This window comes from Ovis canadensis, chromosome X (genome assembly GCF_042477335.2).
Source record: "Ovis canadensis isolate MfBH-ARS-UI-01 breed Bighorn chromosome X, ARS-UI_OviCan_v2, whole genome shotgun sequence".
NCBI classification, from domain to species: domain Eukaryota; kingdom Metazoa; phylum Chordata; class Mammalia; order Artiodactyla; family Bovidae; genus Ovis; species Ovis canadensis.
Genome location: NC_091727.1, coordinates 2,088,385 through 2,116,375, shown reverse-complemented (window position 1 = coordinate 2,116,375; position 27,991 = coordinate 2,088,385). Strand labels below are relative to the sequence as shown.

At 44.0% G+C, this 27,991-nt stretch overlaps 1 protein-coding gene across 18 annotated transcripts in view; it reads left to right on the top strand.

The window, feature by feature from the left end:
* Window positions 1–27,991, top strand: part of LOC138431382 (zinc finger protein 665-like) — a 170,773-nt gene that overhangs the window by 115,854 nt on the left and 26,928 nt on the right. For 3 of the 18 annotated variants that reach the window (XR_011253655.2, XR_011253659.2, XR_011253658.2), the window contains 3 exons: window positions 13,766–13,834; window positions 14,453–14,567; window positions 20,028–20,524. The exons of 2 other annotated variants lie outside the window; for them this stretch is intronic. The gene's annotated coding sequence lies outside the window, so the exon portion shown is untranslated. Of the gene's footprint in view, window positions 1–2,300; window positions 3,757–11,456; window positions 12,236–13,765; window positions 13,835–14,452; window positions 14,763–20,027; window positions 20,525–27,991 lie in introns of those variants that run through there. 13 more of the 18 variants (XR_011253646.2, XR_011253649.2, XR_011253648.2 and 10 more) reach the window with 7 other exon arrangements.

The following is a 27,991-nucleotide window of genomic DNA, read 5'->3' as shown; positions in this document are numbered from 1 at the left end:
CCCGAGTCCCCTGCATTGGCAGGCGAATGCGTTAGCCCTGGATCACCAGGGAAGCCCTGATTTCAGCTGTATAACCAACTGCTTTAACATCCTCGGAAAGTAGGAGGGGGAGCCCTGCCAAACAGAAGGCCCCTTCTTCCTGGCGAGTTGACTTTGGAAGTTTTGCCTTCCAGGGGCTCACTGTCTGGTTTCGCTGTTTTCCCGATGGATGTACAGTTGGCGTGCGCTTCTCTGGTGGCTCACGGGTGAAGAATCCGCCTCCTGATGCAGGTTGGATCCTGGGTGGAGAAGATCCTCTGCAGAAGGAAATGGCAACCCAGCCCAGTATTCTTGCCTGGAGAACCCCATGGACAGAGGGGCCTGATTGGCCATAGTTCTCGGGGTTGCAAAGAGTCGGGCAAGACTGAGTAGTTGAAATAGCAGCAGGTTTATCCCCTACCCCTTCCCTTTCTCCACTGGGAGGAACCACTAGCTTGTTCTTCATATCTATGAGTCCACGGCGTTTCTGTTATATTTACTCACTTGTTGTTTTTGACTCCACGCATGAGTGATATCTGGGCCTTCCCTCATTGTTGAGCTGGTAAAGAAGCCGCCTGCAATTCAGGAGACCCCGTTTGATTCCTGGGTCAGGAAGATCCTCTGGAGAAGGGATAGGCTACCCACTCCAGTATTCTAGGGCTTCCCTTGTGGCTCAGCTGGTAAAAGAATCCACCTGCAATGCGGGAGACCTGGGTTCGATCCCTGAGTTGGGAAGATCCCCTGGAGAAGGGAAAGGCTACCCACTCCTGTATTCTGGCCTGGAGAATTCCATGGACTGTATAGTCCTTGGGTGGGGAAGGAGGGGGTGGGTCACAAAGAGTCGACACGACTGAGCGACTTTCCGTTTCATAAGTGGTAGCATATGATACTTGTCTTCACTTACTTCCCATAGTGTGATGGCCTCCAAGGTCACCCATGTGCTGCTGTTGGGGTTATTGCATTCCTTTTTACGGCCGAGTACTATTCCACTCTATACCACATCTTTCTCCCTTCATCTGTGGACGGATACTTGGGTGGTTTCCGGGTGTTGGCTGTTGTCAACAGCACTGCTACGCTATGAAAATTGAAGTGTGTGTCTCTTTGCTGATTAGAGTTTCCACCTTTTCTGCATATATGCCCAGGAGTGGGATTCTTCCAGCATCACATGATAGTTCTAGGTTGCGTTTTTTAATGAACCTACGTGCCGTTCTTCATATCAGCTGCACTAGTTGGGTACGGATGGAGATATTTCAGAACTCCAAGTGAACCACACAGGAGACATAATCATCAACCGTCCCCACAGAAAAGCATAAACCACAAATGGCTGCACCTCGTCCCAATAATTCATATACCTAGAAAACTGTTCATCAGCATCTGTTCTCATATATGGCACGTTCGCCCCCTGGGGTACCAAAATTTCACCTGAAGTCCAGCTTTCAATTTCCCTGTAGTCCACCTGTCTGGCATAAGTTAGCCCCAGAACCCCCACCTCAAGGTCTCCTAATACACAGATAAGTTTCTCAGGACTGAAGTAGTATTGAAAGATACTTCATTAAACTATCCCTACAGACAGGCAAATTCTCATCTACGTCAGCAGAAGCGGAATAAAATACCAAAGCTAATGTCACTAAGAATACCTTAGATGTTAATAATATTGCATACTGCTAAGTCGCTTCAGTCGTCTCTGACTCTGTGCCACCCCGTAGACGGCAGCCCACCAGGCTCCACCATCCCTGGGATTCTCCAGGAAAGAACACTGGAGTGGGTTGCCATTTCCTTCTCCAATGCATGAAAGTGAAAAGTGAAAGGGAAGTCGCTCAGTCATGTCTGACTCTTCGTGACCCCATGGACTGCAGCCTACCAGGCTCCTCCATCCATGGGGTTTTCCAGGCAAGAGTACTGGCGTGGGGTGCCACTGCCTTCTCCACAAATGGCTGTACCTCGTCCCAATAATTCATATGCCTAGAAAATTATTCATCAGCATCTGTTCTCATATATGTCACGTTCACCCCCTGGGGTACCAAAACTTCACCTGAAGTTCAGCTTTCAATTTCCCTGTAGTCCACCTGTCTGGCATAACTTAGCTCTACCCAGAACCCCCAACTCAAGGTCTCCTCTTAGTACACAGGCTAGGTGCTAAGTAGTATTGAAAGATACTTCATTAAACTATCCCCACAGACAGGCAAATTCGAATCTACATCAGTAGAAGCGGAATAAAACACCAAAGCTAATGTCACTAAGAATCCCTTAGATGTTAATAATATTGCATATTTCACTATTAGGTTGGGGGCAAAAGGAGAAGGGGGCGACAGAGGACGAGATGGTTGGATGGCATCACCGACTCGATGGACGCGAGTGTGGGCAAGCTCCAGGAGATGGTGACGGACAGGGAAGCCTGGCGTGCAGCCGTCCTTAGGCCTACAAAGTCAGACACGACTTAGCAACTGAACAACAGTAATAATGCATATTTCTTTCAACTTTTGTATATGGGATATATATGTAATCCAGGTAAAGAGCATCAAAAATGTTTGTGAAGATGTATAATGATTCTCACAGGGGTGTTGTCAAATAACGGTGATGGAGATTACAGGCGAGTATGTTTCTTTTATTAATAAGATGGACATGATGAAGCAAACCAGACTTTTTCCAGGGGGAAAAATCCCTGTCAAAATCCTACCTCTGTTTAACTTAAAATAAGAAGATTCATTCCATTCAGGGGTGAAAAAAAATCAATGAAGAGATCTTTAGCTATTTGAAAAGATCAAGGATTTGTCAAAAGTACAAAAGAGACTACATTTTTAAAAAGTAGAGGTTTGTGACTCCCATCAGGGAGGTTGGGCTGGCAAGAAGGAGCCATTTTAGGGAGAAACCTTTTTTTTTTTTTTTTTTAACCAGTTAAAATTTTGGAATATAGGACAAGAAGCATAGGAATACAGGAAAAAAATGTTACTACTTAAAGCATACGTACAATAAACATATTACTAGTTAAAATACCCATTCTACACTCACGGTAACCACTGTATGTTAATCATGTAAGGGGTAATATTTGCTGCGTTAGACACTCAGTCGCCTCTGACTCTTTGCAACCCCATGCATTGTATCCTCTGTCCATGGGATTCTCCAGGCAAGAATACTGGAGTGGGTTGCCATTTCCTTCTCTAGGGGACCTTCCTGACGCAGGGATGTGACCCGAGTCTCCTGCATTGCAGGCAGATTGTTCACCATCTGAACCACAAAGCAAGCCATTCGTTACCTACTGGTTGTCCGTATATATCACATGACATCTTCACATCCATAAATCAATATCCTTCTTAAAATATCAGCTCTGTTTGTAATATTTGCTGTGCCATGATTGATTTATCCCCTCCAAATAAGTCATATCTCTATTGTGGTAGCAGTTAGCAAGGCTTGTAAATATATCTGGGGATTCTTTGCAACGTCTTCAACGATGGATTAAAGACAAAAGTATAATGAAATACACTTCAGACTCTTCAGCATACATGTCAGCAAACTCATTCCACAAGGTTATTTTCTTTAGTGGGACGTACCCTTGCCATGGTATGCTGACTTCTGACTTTAAAGCCAATTATTTGGCAAGGAAATGGGTCATGTGAACATACTGTGTAACTAAGCATCCATTCATCAGATACACAGCAAAAAACTAATTTTAAATGGAAGGTTCACATAAATTAATTACAAAGAAGATTAAAAAATAAAGGCGTTATGCATTTAAAGGTATTTTATTGGGTAATTACTTTCTAAAGTGTTATTTCTCTCCTGCCCTACTTTCATGCAGAAACGTGAAAGTTTCTGTCCTTGGTAGCTGGTGTTTTGTGTATATTCTTCAGCTCTTAACCACTGAGGATGCTTTAAATTGAGAATTCTATGAACTGTAGCTGCAATTACACAGTCAAACAGAACAACCCCTGATTCTTTTAACGGTTTATATTGACTTTGCTTTTCCAAGAAAAAAGATGCTTGACTGGATAGCACAAAATAATTTGCCTTTTGACTAAAGAAGACTCAATTCGATTTCATTTGTTCAATCAGCATGATAAACAGAGTGTAATTTACCTTCAAAAGGAAGAGAGTTTTTAAGGTGTTTTTTTTTTGGGGGGGAGTAGTGATATAAAACCTCACATTGAATTCTTATAGTTCCGTTCAGTTGCTCAGTTGTGTCCGACTCTTTGTGACCCCATGGACTGCAGCACGCCAGGCCTCCCTGTCCATCACCAACTCCCAGAGTCCACCCAAACCCATGTCCATCGAGTCGGTGATGCCATCCAACCATCTCATCCTCTGTCGTTCCCTTCCCCTCCCGCCTTCATTTCCAGGGATTGTATAGTCCATGGGGTTGCAAAGAGTCAGACACAACTGAGCGACTTTCACTTCACTTCATGATATGTTTTGCCCGTGTCGAAAACAGTGGGACCGTGTCAAATTTAGACGTATTCTTATTGCATGATCCTGCAGTTCCACTCACAATTTTGAGAGACATTAAACCATGTGTCCACATGAAGACTTGGATAGGAATTCATTGTGTCTTTATTTAAAACAGAAAAGAAAAATTGGAAGCACCAAATATCCATCAAGTATATTCACCAAATATTCACCAAATATTCATCAAGAACAGATCAGCTTATATTCTTTATCCAGTCATACCATGAATAGTATTCATCAGTCAAGAAGAACAAAGCATTAATAAATGCAACATTAGACATGAATTTCAATAAACTCTACGCCAAGGGAAAGAATCAAAACGTCAAGAGTCATTTACATGAAATTCTAGAAAAACACAGCGCATGGATGCATGCTGGCCCCAGGGCTGAGAGGAAGAAACGGCCAGGCTGCCAGGGGGCTAGAGAAACTTGGGAGGATGTTTATAGGCTTTTATGTTTTGATCTCAGCAGCGATGACACCCAAATAATACAGTCAGTGAAACTCACAAGCTTTATACTTCAAGAAGGCGGGTGACTGTCTAAAAATTGTATATCAATAGCGCTGGAAAATATAGTACTCTGTACACTAAATTTTCTCAGTAGATTTTGGGTTTTCCCTTCTTTCTCTCTTATCTGTCTAATCATCCGTCCATCATGTATCTATCCTCTGTCTATCATCGAGCTCTCTCTGTCTATCAGTAGTATCCAGCGAGCTATCTGGCGAGCTCACAGTCATCGCTTCATTTCTGTCCAGCATCTATCCATCTGTCTACCGTTTATCTCTCTGTGCATCTTTGTAGCTGTCTGTCTTTATAGCTCTCTGTTCAGTTGATTAGTCCTGTCCGACTCTTTGCGACCACCGTGGACTGCAGCTCACCACACTTGCCTGTCCTATACTATCTCCCAGAGCTTGCTTAAACCCATGTCCATTGAGTCGGTGATGCCATCCAACCATCGCATCCTCTGCCGTCCCCTTCTCCTCCCGCCCTCAATCTTTCCCAGCATCAGGGTCTTTTCCAGTGAGTTGGCTCTTCACATCAGGCGCCCAAAGTGTGTCTAATACCTAGTGTCAATCTGTCTGTGTCTACATCTCTCTTGTCTTTCCATCCGTCATCTGTCTTTGTATCATTAGCTCTGTGTGGCTACATATCCAGCCATCTATCTAGCGTCTATTTGTCTATGTATTTACTTTAATCTATCTGTCACCTATGTACACACCTATTTGTCTGGGTGTGTACACATCTATCTGTTTGTCTAGAATACTCAAACTACAGCACAATTGCACTCATCTCACACGCTAGTAAAGTAATGCTTAAAATTCTGCAAGCCAGGCTTCAGCAATACATGAACCGTGAACTTCCAGATGTTCAAGCTGGTTTTAGAAACGGCAGAGGAACCAGAGATCAAATTGCCAACATCTGCTGGATCATCCAAAAAGCAAGAGAGTTCCAGAAAACACATCTATTTCTGCTTTATTGACTATGCCAAAGCCTTTGACTGTGTGAATCACAATAAACTGTGGAAAATTCTGAAAGAGATGGGAATACCAGACCACCTGACCTGCCTCTTGAGAAACCTCTATGCAGGTCAGGAAGCAACAGTTAGAACCTGACATGGAACAACAGACTGGTTCCAAATAGGAAAAGGAGTACATCAAGGCTGTATATTTTCACCCTGCTTATTTAACTTCTATGCAGAGTACATCATGAGAAACGCTGGGCTGGAAGAAGCACAAACTGGAATCAAGATTGCTGGGAAAAATATCAATAACCTCAGGTCTGCAGATGACACCACCCTTATGGCAGAAAGTGAAGAGGAACTCAAAAGCCTCTTGATGAAAGTGAAAGAGGAGAGTGAAAAAGTTGGCTTAAAGCTCAACATTCAGAAAACGAAGATCATGGCATCTGGTCCCATCACTTCATGGGCAATAGATGGGGAAACAGTGGAAACAGTGCCTGACTTTATTTTTGGGGGCTCCAAAATCACTGCAGGTGGTGATTGCAGCCATGAAATTTAAAGACGCTTACTCTTTGGAAGGAAAATTATGACCAACCTAGCATATTCAAAAGTAGAGACATTACTTTGCCAACAAAGGTCCCACTAGTCAAGGCTATGGTTTTTCCAGTGGTCACGTATGGATGTGAGAGTTGGACTATGAAGAAAGCTGAGTGCTGAAAAATTGATGCTTTTGAACTGTGGTGTTGGAGAAGACTCTTGAGAGTCCCTTGGACTGCAAGGAGATCCAACCAGTCCATTCTAAAGGAGATCAGTCCTGGGTGTTTATTGGAAGGACTGATGCTGAACCTGAAATTTCAATACTTTGGCCACCTGATGCGAAGAGCTGATTATTTGAAAAGACCCTGATGCTGGGAAAGATTGAAGGCAGGCGGAGAAGGGGACGACAGAGGATGAGATGGTTGGATGGCATCACCAACTCGATGGACATGGGTTTGGGTGGACTCCAGGAGTTGGTGATGAACAGGGAGGCCTGGCATGCTGCAGTTCTTGGGGTCGCAGAGTCGGACACGACTGAGCAACTGAACTGAACTGAGTCATCTGTCTGTCCCTGCTGAGGTGAATGTCAAGATATATTGAAGGATTCAGCCTCATGCCCTGACACCAAGGTGGTTCAAGCACTTAGCAGGCCAGAGCCTTGGGCAGTCTTGACCCCCACCTTTATCTACTGAAAACTTCCCAAGACAAATACACTCAATCACCTCCTTGGCTCGTCCCATCCGTTACCTGAGTGTCCTCTCAATCCTCTGTGTAATAGACCTTAGGGAAGGATTGAGAGTCCTCGTGACCGGGTGGTACCAGTGGAAAAGAATCCACCTTCCAGGGCAAGAGACGTGAGAGATGTGAGTTCGCCGCCTCGGTGGGGAAGCTCCCCTGGAGGAGGGCATGGCGACCCACTGGAGAATCCCATGCACAGAGGAGCCTGGTGGGCTGTAGTCCACAGGGTTCGAAAAGATTCAGACACAACTGAAGCTATGTGGCACGCACACACAGGACATAAAATTTTGGAATGTCTGTAATGAGCCATTTCTCAGAGAGGACCTATCTCCTCCACCTCCATCTTCTTTGACCAGATATGAGCCTTGCCACTGAGCTCTGTGATGCACGTGTTTATCCAGCTTACCTTATTTCTCTTTTATGCATGAAGAAAGATGCTCATGGAACCACGATACATGCCTAATGTCACTTAGCCAGCGATAGTCGGCACGCTTACTAAATTCACCTGCTGTGTCTTCCCCTATACATAATTTGGGACATAAGATGGCATGGGTGCCATAAACCACAGATGCAGCAAAATGCACAGAAGGTGTCCATTTCACACCCTTTTCTGCCGACTGCTTGCTAGCATTTTGTCCTGTCACAGACCATGACTGATATTTATTTGCAGCATCTCTGCATGAAAAATGCATTGTACTTCCATCTAGATTAGGGGAAAATGCTATTAAAAATTGATGCTATCTCACAGTGAAATGTTATTCCACACTCAAGGACTGCTGGTCTTACCATGACTATGTGGGTGTGTTGGGTTTCATTTTTTTTTTTTCTGTAATGCAAACGTTTTGCTAACTGCTTCTGAAAGCTTGTTGGTATAAAAGTATTTCTATAGAAAATTAAGGATAGTATCCATTTTCTCAAAATTTTTATCTCCATCCAAATTCTGTTCAAGGGGTCTGATTTAAACTCTACAGGTAGAACAGAAAGCTGAGATATGATTTTATAAGGATACATTAGATGTATTTTAATAAAAGTAATCACTGTGTAATTATTCCTCATTGATCTGTTTCTTCCCACAAATAGAGTTAAATGAGCAAGCAGATTTAATCTAAAGTTGATCAAAACTTGAATTGATTCTCTTAATTAAGGGTAGGGCTTATTGTACATTCTAAGAGACCTCTAGGTCATTCCTCAAAATCGTTCAAGCACCCATTCTTCATTTTAACCTGAAACTTAACGATTGGTGTTTAGTATGAAGGAATTATGTCATGTTAATTGATGCATTCAAACTGTGGTGCTGGAGAAGACTCTTGAGAGTCCCTTGGACTGCAAGGAGATCCTGCCTGTGTGTCCTAAAGGAAATCAGGCCTGAATATTCACTGGAAGGACTGATGCTGAAACTGAAGCTCTAATCCTTTGGCCACCTGATGCGAAGAGCTGACTCATTGGAAAAGACCCTGATGCTGGGAAAGATTGAAGGCGGGAGGAGAAGGGGATGGCGAGGATGAGATGGTTTGATGGCATCACCGACTTGATGGACATGGGTTTGAGCAAGCTCTAGGAGATGGTGATGGACAGGGAGGCCTGGTGTGCTGCAGTCCACGGGGTCACAAAGAGTTGGACACAACTGAGCCACTTTAACTTTCACTTCCAGTCTGACCTAGAGAAGTATAGACACTGATTAGAAACAGACATAGATAGAGACTTGGATTTATAGAATTAGGCATGCGAGTCTACCAGGTGGCGTTAGCAGTAAAGTATTCACCTGCCAGTGCAAGAGACGTAAGAGACATGGGTTCAATCCCTGGGCCAGGAAGATTCCCCTGGAGGAGGGCATGGCAACCCATTCCAGTATTCTTGCCTGGAGAATCCCACGGACTGAGGAGTCTGGTGGGCTGCAGGTCATAGGGTTACAAAGAGTCAGCCAGGACTGAGCGACTGAGCTTGCAGGCACCGTGTGTAAGTCTAAGTATGCATATCCACCTGGGTCTCCGTTTGCGGCTCTGTCATCCTCTGCACTTACATCTCCTCCATCCGTGAGTATGTATCTGCGTATCCCATCCACATCTACATCTGCGTCTCAGATCTGTATCTCTGTGTCGTCCACCTCTCAATCCGTATATTCATACCTGTCTCTATAGCATCTCCACCTCCATCATGTATCTAATCTCTGTCTCTACATGTATCATCTACACCCATATATCTGTGGCTATGCCTATACCACCTACATCTGCATTCTCCATCATATGTCTGTATGCCTCTGTGTGTACCATCTCCATCTCCATCTGCATCTGTATATCTATTTCTGGACCATCTGCATCTCCATCATATATCTATATCTCTGTCTCTATATGAATCATCTACATCCATTTATCCATCAGTTCAGGTCAGTTCAGTCACTCAGTCGTGTCCGACTCTCTGCGACCCCATGGACTGCAGCACACCAGGCTTCCCTGTCCATCAGCAACTCCCAGAGCTTGCTCAAACTGATGACCACTGAGTTGGTGATGCCATCCAACCATCTCATCCTCTGTTGTCCCCTTCTCCACCTGCCCTCAATCTTTCCCAGAAAAGGTAATTGATCAGACCTATGCCTGTGAACGGAGAAGGCAATGGCACCCCACTCCAGTACTCTTGCCTGGAAAATCCCATGGACGGAGGAGCCTGGTAGGCTGCAGTCCACGGGGTTGCTGAGAGTTGGACACGACTCAGTGACTTCACTTTCACTTTTCACTTTCGTGCATTGGAGAAGGAAATGGCACCCCACTCCAGTGTTCTTGCCTGGAGAATCCCAGGGATGCCGGGGCCTGGTGGGCGGCCATCTCTGGGGTCGCACAGAGTCAGACACGACTGATGCGACTTAGCAGCAGCAGCAGCAGCATGCCTGTGAAGGATCTCCTTGCTGTCCAAGGTACTCTCAAGAGTCTTCTCCAACACCACAGTTCAAAAGCGTCAATTCTTTGGCACTCAGCTTTCTTCGTAGTCCAACTCTCCCATCCATACATGACTACTGGAAAAACCATAGCCTTGACTAGACAGACCTTTGTTGACAAAGCAATATCTCTGCTTTTTAATATGCTGTCTAGGTTGTTCTTTGGAAGGAATGATGCTAAAGCTGAAACTCCAGAACTTTGGCCACCTCATGTGAAGAGTTGACTCATTGGAAAAGACTCTGATGCTGGGAGGGATTGGGGGCAGGAGAAGAAGGGGACGACAGAGGATGAGATGGCTGGGTGGCATCACCGACTCAATGGACGTGAGTTTGCGTGAACTCCTGGGAGATGGTGATGGACAGGGAGGCCCGGCGTGCTGCGATTCATGGGGTCACAAAGAGTCAGACACGACTGAGCAACTGAACTGAACTGAACTGAATTGAACTGAACTGAGATTGGTCATAACTTTCCTTCCAAGGAATAAGCGTCTTCTAATTTCATGGCTGAAATCACCATCTGCAGTGATTTTGGAGCCCCCAAAATTAAAGGCTGCTTCCTGCCCAGTACCTAGCAACTTATCTGCTTAGAAGCTCCTGTAGCACCCTTCACTTGGTTTCTCCTCTGATATCCATCTTAAGCTGCTTCCTGTCTCCTATTAGAATTTGTCCTCACGTCTCCCGAGAAATGCCCACGCTGACCAGAGGTCTTTCTCGATCCATAGCTTCATGTGTATATTTTAAACCATTTCTACATGTTTACTGAAAGGTGATATTAGAAAGTACAACGTGTTGACTTTCCCATTAGGACATGGGGGTGGAACAGTTATTCTTTATGTATTGTGTTTTGTTTTTTTTTTAATTTTTGGCTGGGCTGGGTCTTCCTTGCTCCACATGGACTCTGCTCTAGCTTCAGAGAGTGGGGGCAAGTCTCTAGTTGGGTCTAGAGCACAGGCTTAGTAGTTGTGGCACACAGGATTTCTTGCTGCAAGGCATGTTGGATCTTCCCAGACCCGGGACTGAACCCATGTCTCCAGCACTGGCAGGTGGATTCTGTACCACTGAGCCTCCTGGGATGTCCCATATTTATTCTTGGTCTTCTTCTTGAGATTAAGAACAAATGCATTCCTGCTAGGACAGAGTCATCAGTATTTAAATATAGTTACCACGTTTGCCTCCCCATCTCTTGCCTCTCAACTCTCTCTGGAGTTACTTCTCCACTGATCTCCAGGAGCATTTTGGGCCTCTACCGACCTGGGGAGTATCATAGCTTCAGTATTCAGTATTCAGCTTCATAGCATTCAGTATCATAGCTTTTTGCTTTTTCATATGGTTCACAGGGTTCTCAAGGCAAGAATGCTGAAGTGGCTCACCATTCCTTCTCCGCTGGACCATGTTTTGTCAGGAATCCACATTCTGGATGTGAGAGTTGGACCCTAAAGAAGGCTGAGCCCCGAAGAATTGATGCTTTTGAACTGCGGCGTTGGAGAAGACTCTAGAGAGCCCCTCGGACTGCAAGGAGACCAAACCAGTCCGTCCTAAAGGAGATCAGTCCTGAATATTCATTGGAAGGACTGATGCTGAAGCTGAAGCCCCAATCTTTTGGCCACCTGATGTGAGGAGCTGACTCACTGGGAAAGACCCTGATGCTGGGAAAGATTGATGGCAGGAGGAGAAGGGGATGACAGAGAATAAGATGGTTGGGTGGCATCACCGACTGGATGGACATGAGTCTGAGTCATTTCCAGGAGATGGTGATGGACAGGGAAGCCTGGCGTGCTGCAGTCCTTGGGGTCGCAAAGAGTCAGACATGACTGAGTGACTGAAATGAACCAAGCTTGCCTATAATCCTTGTATTCCTCTAGATGGAAAATGCTTTGGACCATGGGTTGCTTTACATCAGCAGTCCTCATCCTTTCTGTCAGTAGGGACTGGTTTCGTGGGAGATGACGTTTCTGGATCAGGGTGGGTTTCAGGAGTTATGGTTTCAGGAGGACCTGTGTACTACATTGATCATGTGCTATACTGCTATTATTATCACATCAGTTCCACCTCAGATCACCAGGCATTAGATCCTAGCGTTTGGGGACCGCTGCTTTACATGGTTAACTCAATAATGGTAAGTATTGCATCAAAATAGCTTAAAGGAATCTCTGCAGTCCTGTCAGCCAAAGTACTACCGAATGGCAGGTCCCTTTCTCCCCCTGTGAAGTTTGCAGGTGCCCTATGAAGGTTAAATCCTACGAGTGTTATGCAGTTCTCAGCTCGTCCAAGTTAATGGGGTGTGTGGAGTTTTCTGCCTGACTCATCTGTGTGCATTTATTTATTTATGGGACCACAACTACTGTTGTCGAATTGATGTGAACTCGCTACTCCAGTGGGAGGGCAGGTCACTGACAAAAACACAAACATTGGCAGATTATATGAGGGGGAAAATAGTCTGATCCAAGCAGATACCCTCAGAGATTTACACTGGGAGGTTCTGTCCACAGGGATTGCAATGAAATCTTTTCTTCCAAATACTTGCTCCAAGACTGAAGCCGAACTGTTCTCGTTTATATCATCCCAGTGAGTGGAATGCGTTTTCCTCATCCTGTTTTCTGGTACCTGATTGCCACTGCTGCTCCTGTTTGTGTTTCTTTGCCTTCTTATATGATGAGGTATTGTTGTTTAGTCACTAATTTGTGTCTAACTCTGCAATCCCATGGAACACAGCACACCAGGCTTTCCTGTCCTTCACCATCTCCTGAAACTTGCTCAAAATTGTATCCACCGAGTCAGTGATGCCATCCATCCATCTCATCCTCTGTCATCCCCTTCTCCTCCTGCCTTCACTCTTTCCCAGCATCAGGGTCTTTTCCAGTGAGTCAGCTCTTTGCATCAGGGTGGCCAAAGTATTGGAGCTTCAGCTTCAACATCAGTCCTTCCAATGAATATTCAGGAGTGATCTCCTTTAGAATGGACTGGTTGGATCTCCTTGCAGTCCAAGGGACTCTCAAGAGTCTTTTCCAACACCACAGTTCAGAAGCATCAATTCTTCGGCGCTCAACTTTGTTTATAGTCCAACTCTCACATCCATACATGACCACTGGAAAAACCATAGCCTTGACTAGACGGACCTTTGTTGGCAAAGTAATGTCACATCCATTCTATAGATACTTTCCAAAATTGTTATGGTCTTCATTAACAAATGCACCAGGTACAGATTTTAAAATGCACCTTGTCCAGTGGACATTTTAAATAATTTCATTTCAGGATAATTGGTTGAAAGGTGTTTCAAATTACACTCTTTGCGGAAAGAGAATCAATTTCAATCGAAAGAAACACTCAGCGTCGCAGACGGGGCCCAGATTTCATGTCATAAATCAAACCTCATTTTCTGCTCCGAGTTACTAATTTATTTTGCTCTATTTCTGATGTCTGTTTGATCACAAGTAGAAACGAGTATACAGTAAGATATGCCTTCAGACTTGTAATTGGCGATTTTAGACACTTAACAGGCGTTTTTTCAGTTTCACTTAAACAGTTTAAAGCAATGCCATTTCTCACGATCCCCAAAGCAGCTAGACGAGGCTGCCTTATTAAAGGCTCTGGGATATTGCATGAAAAGTCTGTAGTCTGCAGAATTTAATGTTGCTTATCTTAACAGGTGCAAAGCAGAAGGCATCTAAACCCTTTCTCTTCCCTCTGAAAGTGTTCCAAAAAGTCCAGCACTCAGGTAAGTTATCTAAGATCATTGAGGGGAACGGTTACCATTTATAAGTGCAGTAGCTTCTCCCATTCCCAAGACCCTTAACTGATATTTGTCATTGTTCACTCACTCCGTCGTGCCTGACCCTTTGTGACCCCATGGGCTGCAGCACGCCAGGCTTCCCTGTCCATCACCATCTCCCAGAGCTTACTCAAGCTCATGTCCATTGAGGCAGTGATGCCATCCAACCATCTCATCCTCTGCTGCCCGCTTCTCCTCCTGCCCTCAATCTTTCCCAGCATCAGGGCCCTTTCCACCTACATTATCATTAAATTGTGAAAACAGAGGGCCACTGATAATACTGAGTATTAGTTGAGATATCAGAGGGAAAAAAGCAATCATGCGTCTCAAAAATAGAGATCACATTTTTTTTTTCAGCTGCAGCAAATTATGTTTTCAAAGTTCTGGACATAACTTTGAAAACATAAGTTTTCAAACATAAGTATATTGGCATTGCATCAAAGTAAACTCCAAATGTTTTACTTATGTTTGAAACAAAAAGTTTTCCTAGGTGAACGTACCGCTGTTAGATACCTCTTAAATAACAACAATAAGAAATGTTATTTATTCATCTTTTTTGGGAAGAATGAAGAGGAAGCGCATAGTTTGAAGAGCGTATTTGGTGTGGACACAGGAGGCTTCTGCACATGGAATATAATCAATACATTCTGTGCGCTGCCAGGAGGAGAGATTCAGCAAGGCAAGGAGACCAACTTGCGGCGGGGGGGGATAAAAGGCTTTGAGCTCAACTCTAGCAGAGGCTCAAGTCTTCCCACTCAGCAGGCATCCCTCTTCCCTGGTGACGATTGCTCAGGATAAGGAGAAGCTGGATTTTTAGTATCTGTTCATGTTGATTCTTTGTTTTACTTTAAAAATAAATTTAATTGGAGGATAATTGCTTTACAATGTTGCCTTAGTTTCCGGTGTGCAACATCATGAATCTGTCATAACTATATATGTGGGTGTTGCGTGCATATGTACATATATACACACAGAACACACATATCCCCTCCCTCCTGAGTCACACCTCGCCCCACCCCTCTAGGTCATCACAGAGCCCCAAGCTGAGCTCTCTGTTCTATACCGCAGCTTCCCACTAGCTGTCTGTGTTACACGTGGTCATGTGTATCGGCTTCCCCGGTGGCTCAGATGGTAAAGAATCTGCCTGCAGTGGGGGAGACCTGGGTGCGATCCCTGGGTTGGGAAGATCCCCTGGAGAAGGGAATGACAACCCACTCCAGTATTCTGGCCTGGAGAATTCTGTGGACAGAGGAGCCTGATGGGCTACAGTCCATGGGGCTGCAAAGAATTGGACACGACTGAGCGACTAACACACACACGTGTGTGTATATATATCTGTATATATCAGTTCTACTTTCTCAGCTCATCCCATCCTCTCTTTCCCCTGTTGTGTCCACAAGTCTGCTCTCTACATCTCTCTCTCTGTTCCTGTCCTGAAAATAGGTTCATCAGTACCACTTTCATAGGTGGAATTATATATATATACACACACATATATATATATATAAGGAATTCTGTATATAATCAAGGCTATAGTTTTTCCAGTAGTCACGTATGGATGTGAGAGTTGGACCATAAAGAAAGCTGAGCGCTGCAGAATTGATGCTTTTGCACTGTGGTGTTGGAGGAGACTCTGGAGAGTCCCTTGGACTGCAGGGAGCTCCAATCAGTCCATCCTAAAGAAAGTCAGTCCTGAATGTTCACTGGAAGGACTGCTTCTGAAGGTAAAGCCACAACACTCTGGCCGCCTGGTGCAAATGACGGACTCACTGGGAAAGACCCAGATGCTGGGAAAGACTGAAGGCGGGAGAAGGGGATGACAGAGGAGGAGATGGTTGGATGGCGTCACCGCCTCAATGGACATGAGTTTGAGCAAGCTCCTAGAGCTGGTGATGGACAGGGAAGCCTGGCGTGCTGCAGTCCACGGGGTTGCTAAGAGTCAGACAAGGCTGAGCTGATAAACATATAAATGTGTGTATTAAAGTACGAAATTTGCTTTTCCCTTCCCAACTTAACTTTGTCTTTATAATAGATTCTTGGTTCAGGTTAGTCAGCACAGGAGTTTGAAAGATTGCACTGTTTCATTCGTTTGCAGAAAATTTATGGAGATAGTCCCATCGAGGCACTGACTTTCCAAAGTCTATATTGATCAGTGGGGTTCCTAATTGCTAGTTAGACTGTTAAGGAAGCCATCCTTCTTTTTTTAAGATTTATTTGTTTTCGGCTGTGGTGCTCAGGCGTCTCACTGTGGGGGCTTCCATTGCGGAGCACGTGCTCTGGGCCAGCAGGCTTCAGAAGCTGGAGCACACAGACTCAGGAGCTGTAGCAGGTGGGGTCTTCATGTACCGTGGATTCACTTCATGTCCCCTCCACTGGCAGGCGCATCCTCAACCGCTAGACCACCAGGGAAACCTCTACGTCGTCCCTTTTTTAAAAAAAATTTATTTTATTTATTTTAATTGGAGGCTAACTACTTTATAATATTTTAAAAACTTTGAATCTACAACTCTGAGCGACTCTCTTTGCTAGCTCTCAATTGATCAGCCTGAGGTGCTTATTATTTTGAAACTACCAACATCAGAAAATATTCTCCAACACCCAAGCTAAATGTCATGTTAACAGAATGTGCTTTCAAAAAGATAGGAAAAGGTTTTGTAAGAAAAAGCCTTTAAAAAAAAAAAATTTCCAGACATCTAGTTTGGGGCACTCTCTTAGAGCCGTGTCAATACATTGAGCAGCGACTAGGAATCTTTTTCTAATTTTCTGAAACCAGGCTCCCCACAGATACACAGATGAGGGAAAATGATAAGATATAGCAAAGTGACCATTTAATATTCAACTCACATAAACACGTGTTGTGTCCACGCTGTGGGCATAAGGTAGGGCCAACTCTCCATTTCTTTGGTTGACCAGGGAAATTTCTCAATTCCGAAAGTCCAATCATTCATCATTTCAGCTGTCAGGACACTCAACAAAACGTTGCATTTGCACGGAAAATATTTGTAGTGTGTCTCCCAGAAAATCGTTTTTAGGAAAGCCATCTCTGGTTCTTGAATGGTCGTCTTCAATGCTTTGTAGGTATCCACAGATGGCGGCAGTAACCGTCTGAACACACACACTCACACACACACACACACACTCACTCACACACGCAAACACCACAAGCTTACAAACCATGCGTAACTGTGGGGACCTAAGCCTTTCCTCTGTGACGCTTGTCCTCCGGGGATGAGCTTCTTCCCGGATTCCCCCCGGCAACCTTTTCTGTCGTGTTTATCTCGGTACCCATGGATACAGAACTTGGTCCCTCGTCAGAGCTGGCTCATTCAAGCTTCTCATTCACTGGCTCCTGAATGGTGTGCTACGTGTGGTTGTAACTACGTAGTGATTTCATTCAGTCACAGCACGGTACACCAGTCAGTTACCATCCCCAGCCCACTGTCCCAAACAAAAGCCAGGATAAGGACAAAGAACACGTAATCTGGGGCTTTCCTGATGGTCCAGTGGTTAAGAGTCTGAGCTTCTACTACAGAGGGGCACAGGTTCAATCCTGGGTTCATGATTAATATCCCTCATGTCTCGGCACATGCCCAAAACAATGTCACAAAATATTGAACGACCTGGATATATTCAGTGACCTGCTTACCAACCCATTGCCCATCTCGAGTTCAAACATCTTTGGAAATCCCATTTAGGGTCTTCTTTATCTCAAAGAAGTTGTGTTGCGCAGATAGGCATTCTTAAGTGGATATGCATTTTACATTTTCACTGCCTTTTACAAAGAAAGGGTCCCATGACATCTATAATCTTGCTGGACTCGAGATTTTAAAATTAAAATGCTGTCCTCACGGTGCTTTCCTGGTGGTGCCATTGAACCCAGGAGTGCAGTTGAAGGTTTCCGGACACTCTGTGGATGGTCAGCTTTGGGGCGTCACAGTTTCCTAACTTGTTCAGTCGCTCAGTCGTGTCCGACCCTTCGCGACTCCACGGAGTGTAGCCCACCAGGCTTCTCCATCCGTGGGATTCTCCAGGCAAGAATACTGGAGTGGGTTGCCATTACCTCCTCCAGGGGAATCTTCCCAACAGGATATAATGGCATTTAAACCCTGCTGTCCGAAAATGTATTCAGCAGCTTTGAGATCTATGTTGAAATGACCATGAGAAACATCTCCAGAAGGTGGAAACAACAAAACTCAGCAGAAGAAAAAAAAGAAGATAGTCAAGTGTTCCCCACTGTCCACTCCCTGACACTGGTTAGGGAGAAAATGCCCACGTGAACCACAGCAGAGTGTGCTCTGGAGTTAGCAGGTTTGTCACGGACAGTCCGTCACCCTGAAAATAAAAGTGATTACTTCCCAGACTTGAGGAAACAAACTCTCCCCCTGGATGACGTGCCCTTTCCATCTTTCAGGGACCGCGAGTATAATTATCGGACGACGTCATGAGGGAACTTAAACATTGTTTTAACCTTTCCTTTTTTTCACCCTTTCCTGACTTTGAAACATGGCTTTTTCTTTTTTTAAAATCAAAAGGCAAAAAACCCCGCCACCTCCTCTAGGGAAGTGTGTTAGAATCTGAACAGTATAGAAGCATGTAATCTGATTATCCAGAAAAAAAAAAAAGTGAGTAAATTTATTTTAATCTTTTGATCATTAAGAAAGCCCACATTAAGTGACTGTACATCCATGCCAAATAATTACTGTGCAATTATTGTGGGTATTTTCTAGCCTATAGGTAGTAGTTTGATGGTCTTGTCGCTAAGTTGCGTCCGACTCTTGCTACCCCCATGGACTGTAGCCCACCAGGCTCCTCTGGCCATGGGATTTCCCAGAGAAGAACAATGAAGTGGGTACCCATTGCCTTCTCCTGGGGATCTTCCTGACCCAGGGATCGAACCCAGGTCTCCTGCGCTGCAGGCAGATTCTTTACCGACTCATCTACCAGGGAAGCCCTACAGGGAATCCTCTCAGAGATCATTACTGTTTGAGCTGTAAAGAAACAAGGTGAAGGAGAGAAATGACTCAGAGACCTGATACCGTATGGAAATCAGGCTTCTTTGATTCCAAACTTGTCCATCTTCTTCTTGGACTGTGCCTTGCACTGCCTACTTATGAAATCGGTCCTGTGGTTTCAGACTTGAACCCTCCAAATGTACCATCTCTGTTGCCACTTTTACTGAAGAACTAATCCATTGATTTTCCTTTTTCCTGTGCATAAATAATAATTCCTGTCCTTTTGTAGTTCTTATTTGACACTAGATTAAATTGATTTACAATGTTGCGTTTCTGGTGTACAGCACAATGTTTCACTTATACTTAAACCTGTATCTCTTCTTCAATTGCTTTCCTGTTTAGGTTGTTAAATAATACTGAGCAGAGTTCCCGGTACTATACAGTAGGTCCTTGTGGACTATTTTATATATAGAAGTCTGTGTGTGGCTCACTCGCTCAGTCGTGTCTGACACTTTGCAACCCCATGGACGGCAGCTCCAGGCTTCCCTGTCCATCACCGACTCCCAGAGTTTACTCAAACTCATGTCCATCGAGTCGGTGATGCCATCCAGCCATCTCATCCTCTGTCGTCCCCTTCTCCTCCCGCCTTCAGTCTTTCCTAGGATCATGGGTCTTTTCCAATGAGTCAGTTCTTCAGTGGCCAGAGTATTGGAGCTTCAGCTTCAGCATCCGTCCTTCCGATGAATATTCAGGGCTAATTTCCTTTAGGTTTGACAGGTTTGATCTCCTTGCAGTCAAGGGACTCTCAAGAGTCTTCTCCAACACCACAGCTGGAAAGTATCCATTCTTGGGCACTAGGCAATGGCACCCCACTCCAGTACTCTTGCCTGGAAAATCCCCTGGATGGAGGAGCTTGGTGGGGGCTGCCGTCCATGGGGCCCCTGAGTCAGACACGACTGAGCGACTTCACTTTCACTTTTCCCTTCCATGCACTGGAGAAGGAAATGGCAACCCACTCCAGTGTTCTTGCCTGGAGAATCCCAGGGACAGGGGAGCCTGCTGGGCTGCCGTCTATGGGGTCGCACAGAGTCAGACACGACTGAAGCGACTTAGCAGCTGCAGCAGCCTTCTTTATGGTCCAACTCTGACATCCCTCATTGTGGTTTTCATTTGCATTCCTCTTACAGTTAGACCCATGGGGTCTCAAGGAGAAGAAAACGGCAGCCCGCTCCAGTCTTCTTGACTGGAGAATTCCGTGGATGGAGGAGCCTGGTGGGCTGCTGTCTGTGCAGTCGCAGAGTCGGACATGACTGAAGCAACTTAACATGCGTGCGTCCATTGGAGAAGGAAATGGCAACCCCGTCCAGTATTCTTGCCTGGAGAATCCCAGGGACAGAGGAGCCTGGCGGGCTGCCGTCTATGGGGTCACACAGAGTCGGACACAACTTAGCAACTGAGCAATAGTTGGGATGATAAGCATCTTTTTGATAAGCCTCTTTTCAGATGCCTCTCGGCCATCTGTCGTCTTTATAGAAATGTCTGTTTGAGTCTTCTTTTGCTTTATTTTAAATGCAGCCTAGGATTTCTACCTCTTCCTCGGGGAAAATTGCATTGCAAACTATGGATCCTCAGAAATTAATGCTAGGTTAGTTTGTTCTAAAAAGAATAAAACTGTCTCTTCCCATTTCGATGCTTGTTTTTTTTATTTCTACCTGTCTTTGGGAGAGAGGAAAGGGTGAATGGGAGGGAACTTTGAGAGCTGGGAATAAAAGCCTGATAACACAAAGTAAAATATGCAGATAAGCCTCACCCAAAGGTTTTCCGCTTTTGGAGGTGGTGACTTACTTATTCAATACCCAGATCTTTTCTGAGAAAGGAGGAGATTGATTACAGCTTTTCAGGGATGTTTCAATTACTTGCCTGTGTTAGTAAGAATGTTTCTGATTAATTGCCTGACTTCAGGTCAGCCGGCCACCGTCATCTAAATCACTTCTAACAGGTGGCTGACGTCTTGACAGGCAAAGTGATGGGGGCTCCAGCAAAGCTTAATAGAAGCCACGTCAATCTGAAGTGTTAAAAAAAAAAAACAAATAATTAAAAAGGGAGTGTTGAACCATCTTGTTGCTCCTGTTGTTCCGTTGCTAAGTCATCTCCGACTCTTTGCAACCCCATGGACTGCAGCACACCAGGCTTCCCTGTCCTTCACTGTCTCCCGGAGCTTGCTTAAACTCATGTCCAGCGAGTCAGTGATACCATCGAACCATCTCCTCCTCTCTCATCCCCTTCTCCTCCTGCCTTCAGCCTTTCCCAGCTTCAGGGTCTTTTCCCATGAGTCGGCTCTTTGCGTCAGGTGACCAGAGTACTGGCGTTTCAGCATCGGCCCTTCCAATGAATATTCAGGGCTGGCTGTTTTTAGGATTGATTGGTTTGGTCTCCTTGCTGTCCAAGAGTCTTCTCCAGCACCACAATTTCTTTCCAATACCCAGCAGTTGGGAAATGTGTGCAAATAAATACATGCTTTTTGAAATGTTTATTGTCTTGTAAACCTTTCACACACACTCCTGTTCTGAAAGGAAAAACAAACGGGAAAAGTATGTAGACGTACTTTTCTAGCTGTAGGAGCTAGAGTTCTTCCTTGGGCTTGTGTCTACTTGTTCAGCACCCGCAATGGATCCACCTTAAGCCACCCAGGTTAAGAGAATGCTCACACCTACACTCTTGTCTGCATTGAGCTGACAAAAATAATTTGCCATGTGTTTTAGGAAAACATGTGATGGTCTCGGATAGCAAAGCCATGGTTTTGCTGTTGTGGCATGCCTTGAGAATGATTGAGTTAATATCGTCTAGAAATAAAAGTGTGTTCTGCCTTTAATTCCTTTTACATGTCTTTAAAAAATTATTGATATATAAGTTGCTTTTCCAGAGAAGGCAATGGCACCCCACTCCAGTGCTCTTGCCTGGAAAATCCCATGGATGGAGGAGCCTGGTGGGCTGTAGTCCATGGGGTCGCTAGGAGTTGGACACGACTGAGGGACTTCACTTTCCATTTTCACTCTCATGCATTGGAGAAGGACATGGCAACCCACTCCAGTGTTCTTGCCTGGAGAATCCCAGGGACAGGGGAGCCTGGTGGGCTGCCGTCTATGGGGTCGCACAGAATCGGACACTACTGAAGAGACTTAGCAGCAGCAGCAAGTTGCTTTTCAATGCTGTTAGTTACTGCTATAGAGGAAAGCAATTCAGTTATAGACAGATACAGATATCCATTATTGCTTATATGATTCTCCACTGTGGTTTATCCAAGAGCACTGAATATACTTCCATGTGCTGTATAGTAGGACCTTCTTGTTTATCCATCATATGTATAATAGTTTGTGTGTGGTTGCTCACTCAGTCATGTCCAAGTCTTTGCAACCCCATGGACCTTAGTCCACCAGGCTCACTCAGGGTGATCACGTCTAGGTCCACCCAGGTGGCAGCACTTGGCATTATTTCATTCTCAGTTTAAAGTCTTCAAGCCAGGTACCAGCAGGGAAGATGTATTCTTTCTGCTCTCAAGCCCAGATGCCACCATTAATTTCTCCCGACACCTTTACTTCTCACAGTCCAGAGGACGTCAGGCTCTAAGATGTGCAGGTTGTATTGGCTACCGAATCCCCAGAGTGTGAGACTGATGCTAGACCCACAGGCCGATAACCTTCTCTTTGAGGATCATCTCTGAGCCTTTCCTTTTAAGGGCTCTGTATATGAGAAGTGTCCACATCTCAGCGTATTGACTAGTGACGCTGTTCTTGTTAAGTCACTCAGTCATGTCTGATTCTTTGCGACCACGTGGACTGCAGCACACCAGGCCTCCCTGTCCATCACTGACTCCCGAAGCTTGCTCAAACTCGTGTCCATTAGCGTCAGCAATGCCATCCAGCCATCCCATCCTCTGTCGTCCCCTTCTCTTCCTGCCCTCAATCTTGCCCAGCATCAGGGTCTTTTCAAATGAGTCAGCTCTTTGCATCAGGTGGCCAAAGTATTGCAGTTTCAGCTTTAGCATCAGTCCCTCCAGTGAATATTCAGGACTGATTCCCTTTAGAATGGACTGGTTGGATCTCCTTGCAGTCCAAGGGACTCTCAAGAGTCTTCTCCAACACCACGGTTCAAAAGCATCAGTTCTTCAGTGCTCAGCTTTCTTTATAGTCCAACTCTCACATCCATACATGACTCCTGGAAAAAGCACAGCTTTGACTGTCCGGACCTTTGTCGGCAAACTAACAACATATATGTGTGTTATATATAGAAATATTTGGCCATCCTTTATGCAGCTGCTCCAGTCTTTTCTTTTTCCTCTGTCTCGCTGTGTTTCCATGTCAGTATTTGTATCGAATTTCTCTGCTCTGTTAATACACAATTCTCTGTGCCCTACGGTCAAACTCGGTCCCTTTAAACTGGAGCAAAGCTGCTTTTCAGGGTCTTTTGAAGTCTGATCATTTTCAATGCTCCCGATAGCATTTTTGTCATGCTTGAAATTTTACACAAAATTCCTCAGGATGTTACCTCTGAAGAAGGAAAATAAACAGTTGTCGGATTGCTTAAGGATGGGAATTCTAGGCTGCAAAAATTTGGCAATCATTAACTCTGTATGCATTTCACTAGATTTTTGTCTGGTGGTACCAGGTGATAGTTATAACATAAAAGGAAATACAGCTTCAGAATTGTTTACTATTTAACTCAGTGTAAGTTTTAAAAAGGTAAGTATTCTAACTACAAAATTAGGTGTAGCCTCAGCGACTCAACGGACGTGAGTTTGAGCAAACTCCGGTAGTTGGTGATGGACAGGGAAGCCTGGCGTGCTGCAGTCCATGGGGTCGCAAAGAGTCGGTCATGATTGAGTGACTGACAGCCTCAAATAGAATGTATGACTGATTCATTTCACTGTATAGTTGAAACCAGCACACCACTAGAAAACGGCTATACTCCAATAAATATTAATTTAAAAATTAGGGAAACAGGGAGAGAGAAGCCAGTATAAACTGATTTTAAAAGGAACTAATATTTCCCTTTACTCTTTGAATGGGTTTTAGAAATCTCTCTTTAAAAATAAAATAGTAAATCAACTATAATTCTGTTTCTTACTGTGTGAACTTCAAAATCAAAATAAAAAAAGGTCTAGGTATGAGCAGGATCATTTTAAATTTACTAAGGAAAGTACTATCATGTGGAATATAATCTAACATGCTAAATGTATTCTCTTAAAAATGATGCCTATTTGGCTGGGTTTTTTTTTTTTTAATGGTAATAAAATTTCAAGTTAGCATTTTAAGATTCCATGCAGTGGGTACAATTTGAAAGCAGTGGTTTTGTAATTTTCTCTGGTTTTTTTTTTTTAAGAATGTTGACTTTTTTTTTAATTGTATAGCTGATTTACAGTTTGGCTACTATTGCAATAATTAGGACAAGTTGTTTGACCGTCTTGAACAAATCTCTTGTATTTTTACTAATGCTTCTGTTTCCTTTTTCTATCAATTATGCGGGACTACTTACGTGTTAACATGATTATATTAATTAAACTTAAATTGTGAATTTCTCTGGTTTTCCGTGCATTATCTATCAGGTTTTAATTTTTTAATTTATTTTTTAACTGAAGCATAATTGCTTTATAGAATTTTGCCGTTTTCTGTCAAACCTCAGCATGAATCAGCCATAGGTATACATAATGCCCTCTCCCTTTTGACACTCCCTCCCATTTCCCTCCCCATCCCAGCCCTCTAGGTTGACACAGAGCGCCAGTTTGAGCTTCCTGAGTCACACAGCAAATTCCCGTTGGCTCTCTCTTACATATGGTGATATAAGTTTCCATGTTACTCTCTCCATACACCTCTCCAATTGACAAACCTCAAATTTGTCTATTCCTTTTTCAAGGAGCCTGTTACTCTGGTAACAGGCTTCCCAGGTAGTGGTCAAGAACCCACGTGCTAATGCAGGAAATGTAAGAGACTTTGTTTGCATTGGGTCGGGAAGATCCCCTGGAGGAGGGTATGGCAACCCCCTCCAGTATTCTTGCCTGGAAAACCCCATGGACACAGGAGCCTGGTGGGCTATAGGCTGTGGGATTGCAAAGAATCTGGCATGATTGAAGCGACGGAGCACGCACGCACGCACGCACGCACGCAGTAGGTGCATAAGCGTTGAGTATTTTATATCCTCCTAGTGAACGGACATTTTTACTGTCAAGAAGTAACTCTTTCCCTTTGGTAGTAGTCTTTGCTATGAAACACTGTGTGTTGGGTATAGTCAAAATGAAAACTCGCTCAGTCGTGCTCAGCCCTTGCAACCCCGTGGACTATATAGCCCATGGAATTCTCCAGACCAGAAAACTGGAGTGGGTAGCCTTTCCCTTCTCCGGGGGATCTTCCCAACCCAGGGATCGAACCCAGGTCTCCCACATTGCAGGTGGATTCTTTACCAGCTGAACTATAGAACCGCATCAAATTTCATTTAATTGAGGTAGCATGGTATATGGAGAAGGCAATGGCACCCCACTCCAGTACTCTTGCCTGGAGAATCCCGTGGACAGAGGGGCCTGGCGGGCTTAAAGTCCACGGGGGTCACAAAGAGTCAGACACGACTGAGCTAATAAAGCTCTCACTGCTATTATTGATACAACAAGGTTTGAAAGATAAACTGTTTGTCTCTTAATTTTTGTCTCATTGGTTTTTTGTCTTCTTTTGCATTAATTTTGTTTATGATTCCATTTCATTTCCTTTGCAAGTTCGTTAGTTGTAATACTTTATTCTGTCTTTTTTCTGGTTGCTTTCGAATTCATAATAAATATGATTCACTTATGACAGGCTACGTTTAAGTGACAATGTATTTCACACACAGATTAAGAATATTTCCACAGTGTCCTAGCCTTCTCTCCTCTTGAATTTTTGCTACTGTCCCACTGATTTTTGCATTTTATGTTAAATTCCATTTACTAGATCTTATTTGCTTAAAGAATCAATTATAGGAGAAATAATAAGAGAAATATTTACCATGTATGTAAACTGTCACATTTTTGTAATATTTGCTTAAGCAGTCTATTATCTTTAAAAGAGATGTAAATAAAGAAATCTCACGTGTTTTCAGTATAGTTCCAACTACTGATTTCCTTCATTCCATTGTATAAATCCATATATCCAACGTCACACCTGATATTATTTTCTTTCCCTTGAAAGGTACTCTTAACATTAACTGCAGTGTAGTCCATCCTGATGAATTCTTTCTGCAGTTTTATGTTTGACAATTCCAAGATTATGTTTAATCTTTAAATACATTTTTGTTGTATGATATTTTGAGCTTTTATTTTTTTTAATTTTTATTGATGTATAGTTAATTTACTGGAGAAGGCAGTGGCACCCCACTCCAGCACTCTGGCCGGGAGAATCCCACGGACGGAGGAGCCTGGTAGGCTGCAGTCCATGGGGTCGCTAAGAGTCAGACACGACTGAGCGATTTCCCTTTCACTTTTCACTTTCATGCATTGGAGAAGGAAATGGCAACCCACTCCAGTGTCATTGCCTGGAGAATCCCAGGGACGGGGGAGCCTGGTGGGCTGCCGTCTATGGGGTCGCACAGAGTCGGACACGACTGAAGCGACTTAGCAGCAGCAGCAGTTGATTTACGATGCTGCGTTAGTTTTAGGGGTAAAGCAAAGCCATTCAGTTATTCATGCAAATGTGTATACATATTCTTTTTTCAGAGTCTTTTCCCTTAAAGGTTACTGAAAAATATTTTGTTCTCTGCGCTATAGAGTTGGACCACGTTGGCTATTTATTTTATATATTGGCGTTTGTATCTGCTAATCCAAACTCCTGATTTATCCCTCTGCACGTTACCCCTCTGGTAACTATCGGTTTCTATGTGTGTGAGTCTTTTCCTGTTTTATGAGTTTGCTGTTTCGCATTTTAGACTCCACATATAAGTGAGGTCACGTGATATCACTTTGTGCCTCTCTGACTTCCTCAGTACCATCATCTCTACATCCATCCATGTGGCTGCAGATGGCATGGGTTCATTCTTTTTCATGGCCGAGTAATATTCCACTGTACCTATGGGCCTCCACTTCTTTATCCATTCATGTGTCGATGGACACTTAGCCTGCTTCCGTGATCTAGCTGTTGTAAATAATGCTGCTCTGAAGATTGGGGTGCGTGTATCTTTTAGAATCTTTATTGACTTTCCTCCCTTTAGTACCTTAAAGATGATACGTCACTGTCTTCCTCCTTGCAAAGCTTCTCACAAGAAACCTGAATTAATCTTTCCCTTTCCCTTATGGTAGTTAAGGTAACTTTCATCTGTTCATACTCTCAGGCTTTCTCTTCATCATTACTTTTCAGCAACTCCATTATGGATTGCTATGAAATTTTCCCCAAATACTGCTTTAGCTTCATCTTATAATTTTGATACATCATAGCGTAATCCATAACTTTCGTGCTAAGCATTGACTGAGCTTCTTGGAACTTACTGCTGTAAACTTACATCCAGTATAGAAAGTGATTTCTCTTTATTTGTTTATTTCTTTGTGTGTGTGTGTGATCTCCTTTAACAGAAAATTCAGTTACATGCATGTTCAGGTGCTAAACATTTTCTCCAAGAAATTCTATGCATTTTTAAAAACCTCTTTTGTTTGGGTTTTAATTTGTAGTTTCTCTGTCATGTCTTTAGCTCACGGGCTTCCCAGCTGGGTCAGTGGTAAAGAATCTGTCTGCAATGCAGGAGATACAGGAGACGTGGGTTTGATCCCTAGGTTGGGAAGAGGCCCCTGGAGGAGGAAATGGCAACCCACACCAGTATTCTTGCCTGGAGAATCCCATGGACAGAGGAGCCTGGCGGGCTACAGTCCATGGGGTTGCAAAGAGTCAGACAGGACTTAGGGATCATGTTCACGGGTCGTTTGTCCTGTCGAGTCTAAGCAACTGGTAACTCCATTCAACGAATTTGTCGTTCCACACAGTATAGTTCTCATGTCCGGATGTTTAATTTGGATCTTTTTATGACTTACATGTCCCTAACTTTGTGGGCATTATTAAATGCAGTTATAGTAACTCCTTAAAGTCACTCTGTGTGTATTGTTCTATCTGGGGGTCATTTGTGGGTCCGTGTTGATGTCTTTTAAGTG